This window comes from Aulonocara stuartgranti (assembly GCF_965226115.1).
Source record: "Aulonocara stuartgranti genome assembly, chromosome: 4".
Lineage (NCBI taxonomy): Eukaryota > Metazoa > Chordata > Actinopteri > Cichliformes > Cichlidae > Aulonocara > Aulonocara stuartgranti.
Window position 1 is genome coordinate 8,789,752 of NC_138942.1, and position 9,776 is coordinate 8,799,527.

Sequence of the window (9,776 nt, forward strand, 5' to 3'; positions counted from 1 at the left end):
TCTAGTTTGGGAACTCCTGCAGGTTTGTTGTGCAATGCATTACACAATTTACTAAATTATATTGCGCCAGTGACACTGCAAGCAATTAGGCAGCACGTTGGCACTGTGGCTAGCACAGCAAGAAGATCCTGATTTCAACTCCACTATCTTGCCAGGACCTTTCTGTGCGGAGTTAGTGTGTTCTCCTGGAATTTGCATGAGTCCTCTCCAGGTACTTCCTGGATAAGAGGAAGGATGGATGGATGGACAATGATAATTAAATGTTCTTGAATCTTAAATTCAAACATAACCAAAAATCACAAATACATAAGTATTTTTGTATAAGTAGTATAAAATGTTGCTTCTTGATTAAGCTTATCAAAAAGCACGACACACTCAATAGAGGGAGTGTTTGTTTGTTGTCAGCGAGAGAAAAGAGTGTATGAGCCATAATGTTTTCCCAGAGGAAATCCATCCTTTTCTTGTGAATATATAACTATATTTTGATAGTATTTTTTGGACATATGGGGATTTACCATCACAATGGCCTGCTGCTATATGTGGCAGAGCTGCTCTTGATAGAAATACCATCCTTTAGAAACAGAAAAACAGGATGGAGCTCTCACCGCTGCCATATTAAAATAGAAAAACAAAGGCATCAACCTTACGATCCTGTATACATGGTAGCTGTCTGAGTGATTACGGTAGTGGCAGATGGATTATCTGGATAAGCTAAACATGGACACAGAGGTTATACAGAGTACCACAGCTATATCCTCCCACTCGGTCACACTTTTCTGAATTCAGTGTGAATTCTATACATTTGCATTGTGTTTGATAATGCATAATTAAAATACTCCTTGACATACCTCATCTATACAACAACTAATCTCATATTAAGTTTCATTGCACGTCTTTGGTTCCTTCTATGGCATCCTTCCTGATTATATTCATGGTCACCTAATACTAACGAGAATACAACTGTAGTGTCCAGCCTGCAGAAGCATCACAGCAGTAAATGCTAGATGATTAATCCTGTTACGCTGGGCAAAATAATTCCTTCATTCCCCATTATTGCACTTGACCATCAGACTTTAGTCAACTTTGTTGAATGAAGATAGTTTTTAGTATAAGCTACACTGAAAAGAACAGTATAGAAAAATGTGATCTGCAATCTGTGATCACTAAATGAAACACCGAATAAAAACATGTAGAATGACAAAGGTGTCCTGCATTACAAATTCAGCATAGTCCTGCATGCCCGTTCAGTGAATGTAGAGGACATTTCTATAGGTAGGTTGCCTTTCAAATTTTGAAGAGAATATCAGCAGTTACATTCCCTGTAACTAAGGGAATATTTGTCAATATATAATTCATAGCTTTAAAGTTTATACACATACTGCCTCATGCTTTTCTCTGTGTAAAGCAAAGAAAAAGGATAACAGATCATGTGAGAATGACGAAAAAAAAAAGTGTTAAATGTGATTTGATGGTATTGCCACACATCATTAGCCATAGTGCAATATCTTCCCCTAACCCATGTGACTAACTCAGGTGGTCAAAAGCGGACAGAAACATTGATTGATTATCAACTATATCGAACAGACTACAAGCTCGTATGTTTTTCTGTTAATACTCGCCAAATATTCAATTGAAACATTACACAAGCCTGGGAAAAGGTATGAATGTAATCTTAAATAGATGTAGTTACACTCTTTGACCTAAATACCAACAGTTTGTTTTGTGGAAACTAAACTAACACGCTAAACATTTGCTTTAAGTCACAGATATTACAGGCACGAGCGCCCAAAAATAAAAGAAAAGAGGAAGTGAATCTTTGTTGTGCTAACATCCAGCAATTACGAGAATGCAATGTGCTACATCACAACCTTTCTTTGAATAAAACGCCGAAAGTACCTATGTAATGATGATTTGTTTTGCTGTAGGAGTGGTGGAGTTAGCTGGAGATGTCATGCAGGGCTCATCCATAAGGCTTGTTAGGGATATTCTGCTGTGGTCATGGATGAATCCACAGGATCAATACAGGATAACAGCTCTACAAATCTAGACCGACTTTGCATTATACTGTGCCAGTGACTCAACAAGCAAGAAAAGAGACAGAGAACATTTACTTCTCCCTCTTGTTGGTGTATGCATGTTACATTACATAGTTTAAACATGCTAAAACATCAGAGAAGGCAGCGAAATTCATATACACTGTTAAATAATAGAGAGATCTGGTCTTTGTAAAAATCGGTATGTAACATTCAACCTAGTTTTACTCTAATCCAACACACTTTAATCCACTATATAATCAAATATAAATGAAACATAAGCCTCAATAATTGAGAATTTTTTTTTCTTTTTTTATCATTGTAATCACTTTTTAATCAAATGCTCCTTACAGTAATCTTGTGCAGATGTTAGCCCTTTCCCCAGACACTAGAAAGCATCCATGACCTCAATCTAGTTGGACAAAGCACACACACATGCACACTTAGACACAGAAAAGCATTCAAACGGGGCTCATGAATAATGATAACTGATTTAATTGCTTATGTTGTGTCTCCCATGTGCATACACAAGCTATCTGTGTGTTGCCACTGTAGAAGCAATTGCTAAGATAATTTCATCTACTAGCAGAAATTTTTTTTCTGCTTCGAGTATATTGTCCTGTTTGTCTCCAACATTTTCTTCCTTCCCAACAAACTTTATCTGTGAGCTACCAGTTGGGTTTCCAATATGTCTCGTTTGCTGCAAGCCTGTAATAGGCTTGAACACAGCAGTGATGGCAGCAGCAGTTAGGTATCATCCAGTGCTATCTAACTGTATGCCAATATAAGCCATTCAATATAATTGATTGCTGCAGTGTACCTAGTTTGCCTAATTATCCTTGCCATTGTCACTTCAACGCTGATCTATGTGATCTGTCTTAACCGTAGCTGCGAGTGGAGTGGAGTTTACTTTTAGGTCTTGAACTGCTACAGAATTCGGGCAATGACATGCTTAACAGCAGCTCTCAAGATGTTGTAAACGTTGTAAAAAACAAAAAAAAACACAACAACAACAACAACAACAACAAAAACGTGACTGTAAGAGGCAAAAAAAGGCATGAAAAATGATGTTTAACAGCATGCCGAGACCTGGCACTTTCTTTCCTGTCTGCTGTCTGCTTCCTCTGTGGTAAGAGATGCGGTCACCTGGCCTCAGGTTACAATGCATTTCAGGGTAGACACCTAATTAAAGTGATATGTGCTGGGATGTTAAAAAGGGCAGCCCTAGCATGAGCTGAGGAGGATTGTGTCTTTGCCAAGTTTAATACTAGAACAATAACAGATCTAATAATAATAGTTTTAATAACAGATCACACCAGAGAAAGGAGTCTACAATAATGTTATGCTACGTAATACTGATATAAACAATTGAATTCTTACTGCAAGACTTTATATTGACACAGAGGAAGTTTCTTTTCTTTGTTGGTTTGGGTTTTTTTTTTTTTACATTACCTGAGACTTTGCTGCATTAAAATGCGCTATCTGGTCCCATTAGAGATTTCCAATACAGTTACCGTCTTTTTCCTTTGCACCAGTACTGATGTAGACATTCAACCAGCTGATACATACAAATATGTTTTCAGTGGTCCTCTGGGTGATGATCTATACTCCTCTTAGAAGTAGGCCAGCAGGTCACCTGTATCAGGTCACGACCCACAACAGAAATAGCATTGCTGCCAAAAATAAACAGTTAAGACTGCAAACGGAGATTTAATAAAAACTTTTTAGAATATGAAAAGGTCTGGTGTATAATTCTGTGTCTGTTGTACATCATTTGTCAGGACAAAGTATACTGAAAACTTGATCAGTTTTATTATGTGCGCTTGTTAATTTGCTCGTTTGCTCATATTGGTTATGTTCATACCTTTGCACTTCTTACCAATTCAAACGACAGAAGATTGCACTACTTATCACAAATATTGACAATTTTTAGTGCACATTTTTGATAATTAAACAAAGCATCTATTCCTCTCTCCGCGTTCAAGACTTCATATGATACAATGTCCTTTAGGGCACAACTAAAGTTATTCATCCACATAATTCATGCATGAGAAATGAAGCATGACTCAGAGCCTAAGGCATACATAAAACATAAAAAGAAGCTGTGCAGTGTGGGAGATCAATACCAAGTGACAACATTGCAATAAGCTTTCACATGTTTAAACAACTACACTAACACGGCAGCAGCACAATGAGAAGGGTTTGCATTTTTCTATATGTTATTCCTGCGGTTTTTGCCACAAACACAATTTTCTCCAAGTTAAGAATCCATTTACAAGAGCTCACTGATGTCAAAGTCTTTTTTACTCACTCGGATTCCTAAGCTGCCAACCCTCAGCTGTGTATGTCTCCCTACTGAAAAAGTAACAGTCTGGATATGTCTGCTGAACACTTGCAACATTTGCTAACTCTAATAAATTTACTTTGGGGGGAGTTGGAATATATTTGTCAGCACTTGTAACATATACTATCACGAGACATAAAACTAATTGGATACTTAGAATCTTATGTGCCAGACGTGCCTTTTGCTCCTGTGTGTTTAGCCTCCAAATGAGTATTGTGTAAACATGAGAAAATGATTAATCCAGACCATTAATCTGTTAGGTGTATTCTGGATTGAATTCTGTTCGAAATCGTCTTACGTAATGTAAAATAAAAACAAAAAATTGGAAGTATGCTCAGATTACACTGCATGCTTGCATTCACTGGAATTCAAACAATGCATGTACCTTGCTATTACGACTTGTCAGTGCCTTTTTTGGCACAGTGCAAACTTACGAGTAGTCATTCTATTCTTGATGTGTCACTGAGATAATAACCCAGAGCCTTATCGTGTTTCTTCGTGCATACAAGGTTTGACCATCATCTGCCATTCGACAGATGGATCAGAGCACTCCTGACCTAAACTGGGCTAAAAGCTCATGGTCACGTGACTAATGGATTAGTGTTAGCCCAGCTGAAGGAGGAGGTGGTTAGCAAGCATGTCACCACATGCTTCCTGATCACTTCCCTTTGAATGTGTTTCCCCTTTCTCTTTCACACTAAATCTCCCCTCATCCCTGTTTGTCTGTAACTGTTATTACTACATTACTAAATGGCTGGGGTCACGTTCATTGACACACAGTTGGATCACAAGCAAATGAACTTCTTACCCTCTTTCCATTCACGTAATTCTTCGGCGCACTTTCTTCCTCTGTTCATAGTGACAAGAAGCTCCACGCTTATCACAATCATTAGTGTATAATTGACATCTTTGACACCTCAGCTCTGACTCACCAACTCAAATCAAAACCACTGCCCTATTATTCTCATTTCCAGCCACTCATGAGGTCAATGCTTAGAACAAATCCTTTGTGATATCCTTCCTAACTAACCTCACTACTTACGTTAATGTTTTTTCTATACTTGTATGAAAGTGGGGATGGAAAAAGGGAGAGGCAAAGACAAGCTTAATGATGCTTTGACCACACAGCACAGTTGGCTTACAGGACAAAACACTGAGTTTTCCTGTCTCCCCTGCTGCCATCCCTCTTGCATCAGGGGTTCCTGTCAGGGACGGCGTGTACCAGCCAACTCATGCCTGGCCAACATGCCATATTTCCATGTCAACTGAATGTCTTCCTTTCCAAAGAAACTTAGGAAAAACTTCCATTCCTATGCACAATGCACAGGAGCAATGTAGGGAGCAGGCAGCATAGCACAGTTCTTGCCAACAGGGTTAAAGGCTAAAAATACTGACCACTATTTCCTGCAGACTGATTGAATTTTTTTCCATGACTGAAAGAGCAGAAATGGAAAAATGGCTAAAAATATTACAATTAATAGAAATAATAATAATAATAATAATAATAATAAAACTAAAAATGACAAGGAAAATAGTCTTGAGTCATACACTGAGAGGTGTAAACATCAACAACATATGAAATACCAAAACACCCACAAATTATAAACATAAACAATTCATATCTCCACTTCCCTGCCTTTAGGGTTATGTTTTGAAATTGTTCTTTCCCAAATGCAAAGGAGCTAAAACGAGCTAAACAATTATGACAACAGCTGCTCTTTCACCAACTGATTCTAAAAAAATCACCTCGAGCCAATTTCTAAATTAAAATGAGGCACAAGCTACCAACTCCTGCTGCTGTATTGAGATGAGAGAAGTCAAAGAGAAGTCAAAGAGTAGTCATAGCGTCTTCCAGAAGACATTATCACAGAAGGATGGTGGCATTATCACAAGGCTCAATTACTCCGAGCCACAAGAAGCAAAGGCAATGTCATCCCAGTTGTCAAGAAAAAAAATGTTACAGGTTTATCGAAGGCAAATATTATGAGGTCTTACTGGAGCAACAAAGTGACAAAAGATAAGGGGATGGTATAATCTTTGCAGCTAAGCTCATCTGCAGTTCTTGAAAATGACACAAATACAACAAAGAAACAGTGATATTTTAATGTTGTTTGTAAGACGCACAAACTGTAGACTTGGTACAGAAGGCATTACTTTAGCAGCTTTGTTTTGACCTTTAAGCACTATCCTTTCATGCTTTTGGGAAATTAAATATCAACAGGAAAAGCAAACAGTGACAAAATGTTCTGTTTGACAGCAACAATTGGGAGAGCTGAAATGAATTATGGAGGCACGCTCAAAATGTCCTTGCACCTTTTAAATTTGTAACTCAATTTTTATGTGAATATGGCAGTTAGTACAAAGCTGGCATAGAGCACTTATGTTACGGAGCAGCTCTTTCACCTATTTTCAATCTAGTCCTTGCATCTGACCATTTTCAAAGTAATGTGTTGTTGTTTTTTTTGTTTTTTAAGCCACTTAACACTGACCTATTAATCATTCAAGCATAAAAAGGCACCTAACTCAAGGGATGAACCAGTGTTGCATCTACACATAACAAACAACTTAGTTAAATTATACCTTTGAGTACTTTGTTACTAGCAAAGTGCCTAAAGTTTAATCCCACTTTTTTCTTTCTTCAACACCAACAAGTTGATTCCCAAAGAGCTATTAGCTATAAACTTGGTATATCTCTATGTGGTGTGCAGTGTGTCTTAAAAAAATTTGAGGAAAACAGATAAGTTTAAGATAAAAGGCATGACAGGCGTAAAAAAAATTACTGAAAGCAGATGATGTGTGAAGTGTCCACAGACATCAGGAAAGCACGGTGGAGGATAAGTCATGGTTTGGCACTGCATTTAAACCAGTGGTGCTGGGGATCTTGTCAAAATTAATGGGAATTATGTCATCATCAGATTTTGATCCACTATGCAATACCATCTGGATGGCATCTGACTGGAAAATGCTTCATTTTTGAACATGACAATGATCCCAAATACACTGCCAATGCAGTAAAAGCATACCTGAATAGAAAACACACACACACACACACACACACACAGTGGAACACTATCAGTCATGGATTGGAATCCCGAGATCGTGGACATCAACATTATTTACGCAGTGTGGGATCATCTTCTAAGAGAATGGAACAAAAAGGCAGCCAACATTCAAAGAAAAGCTTTGGAATAGTCTTCGAGAAGCTTGGAGAATTACTCCTCAATACTATGTAAAGAAATAAAAAGAAAGCTGCTTAAGAGAGTTCAGGCTGTGTTGACGAATAAAGATGATCATACCAAATATTGACTTTCAAACTCAGAACTGTTTTTGCTGGGGGGGTTTTGTTTTCTTTTTGCCTTATGTCTTATGCACTGTGATTCCATTTATGTTTGCACGTTTCAGGAAATTGCTTCACCCATTTCCTTAAAAAAAACAACAAAAAAAAAAAAACAACAACTTAAAGAAATGAGGGGTAGCTCAAGACTTTTTTTTTTTGCTCAGTAATATATGCGAGGCTGGAAGGGATAGTTGACCATAGACAAAACTTAAAGCTAACCATGACCGCGCGTCAAAGCCTGCCATTACAGCAGCGAAGATGAAATGGTTGCTTGCCATAAATAGAGCTTTACACCTTTAACAATATACAGGCATCAAAAAGAAAGGGGGGGGGCAGAGATAATATGCTGAGTAGTAGGTCAAGATGACAGCAAACTCACTGGCTCGACAGAGACGCTGTCAGCCCGAATTTAGAAATATTACTGGGAATCTTCGCGCGCGCAGGGGGACCTGCCTGTTGATTCATCCGCGTTAATAAAGCCCCAAAAAAAATAAAATAAATAAAATGTGGAAAAGTAGCCTACTCCAGCACAATTCATATCACTGCCATCCAAATTGATTCACAACGTCTGCAGACGGAGAAGCGCTGCCGCACTCGCAGTTTGTTTACAAAGCGCTGTCACAATATTCTTTCGCAACGGGCACCTTCAGTGGGACAAGGCGAGGACATTCACCTCTTCGGGGGGAGAAAAAGAAGCACATTCAAGCGAATTAAACTGTCACACTCACCTCTGTGGATCGACTGAAGTTGCTGTCCTTTTTCATAAAATGTGGGGTGAGGCTGCAGAGACGTGTGCAACCTACAACATGGACCTCTCCGTCAGTCAGTTCCCAACAGTTCGCTTCACAGTTCACTGCGCGCTCTCTCTCTCTTTCTATCTCTCCCTCTGTGTGTGTGTGTGTGTGTGTGTGTATTTCTCGCTCGCTGACAAACCACCCACTTCCGGCGGTTCTTGCACGTCTGTCAAGAGTAACAGTTTCTACTGATTTCTGCCCTGATGACGGATTTCGGGAGGTTCTGAAAGCGTTTTGACATTTAGTAAATACACACATAAAATAAATCAGTTACAGCTGTGTTCTCCATGTTGAAACTTCAGATTTGTTATTTTATGTGCATGTTTCATCGAGTCCGATTTTATAGCTAGGGTACTCAACACGGCGTTTAATTTCAACTTTGGAACAATGCTTTGGGTCACGGTACATATTGGATGTAAAGATCGCCTGCCTAAGAACCAAAAATACCAAAGGAAATAACAATAATAATCAGAGCTCTTCTCTGCTGCACATTATACGTGCAGATCCGTTGGTTAGATTTTGCTTAATCTCCCACACGATAATAAGTCTCCCACAAATTGAAGAATGGCGACACCTGCTGGTGAGAATTTAGCATAACGTTCTAAAAACAGCAACAACAAAGCGAAAGAAACTTAAAAAAAACCCCCGTATATATTGTTTGCATCATTCATAGCTGTCTGTATTTTTAGTATAAGGGCTTAAATGAATATTTAAATGTACTTTTCTGAAACTAAACTGCCCCGTACTTGACTAAATGTTTCTTTATTATCAATTTAACAGGCTGTGGTCTGAGAGGCTGAGACAAACAGGAGGTGGCAGAGACCAAAGATAAACCTGCCACAAATAATTAGAGGACAGTGTGGCCTCGGGGAGCCATCTAACAGAGAGCCACACATTATTGTGTGACACTAAATAAAGAATACGGTAACATCAAGTGAACAGTTGCTCATCACTGAAGAACAAACACTTGTTCATTTTAAGTGTATCATAGCTACTTTATTTATCTCATAGATAAATAAGAAGTACCAAAATCCATATATTCATAGGTTACTGCATGTGAAATACTGTCTTTCAACTACTGGTCTGAAAATGCTGTGAAAATAATGTAGAAAAACCTTTAACATTTAAGTCATTCAGTTCTTTCCGTGTTTTTAATTCAAACAAAAAAAATAAAAGAAGAAGAAGGAGGAACTATCAGATAGTCTATCAGCTATACATTGATGAATACTTCCTTCTTAAACATGATTTTTTTTTTTTAAATCCAGTAC

The 9,776-nt window shown here is 38.2% G+C and overlaps 1 protein-coding gene across 2 annotated transcripts in view; it reads right to left on the reverse strand.

The window, feature by feature from the left end:
• The window catches only part of stat5a (signal transducer and activator of transcription 5a), a 53,533-nt gene extending 44,879 nt beyond the window's left edge, over positions 1-8,654 (reverse strand). For both annotated transcript variants that reach the window (XM_082529940.1, XM_082529939.1), the window contains exon 1: positions 8,443-8,654. The gene's annotated coding sequence lies outside the window, so the exon portion shown is untranslated. The remainder of the gene's footprint in view (positions 1-8,442) is intronic.
• Positions 8,655-9,776: the final 1,122 nt, after the last annotated feature.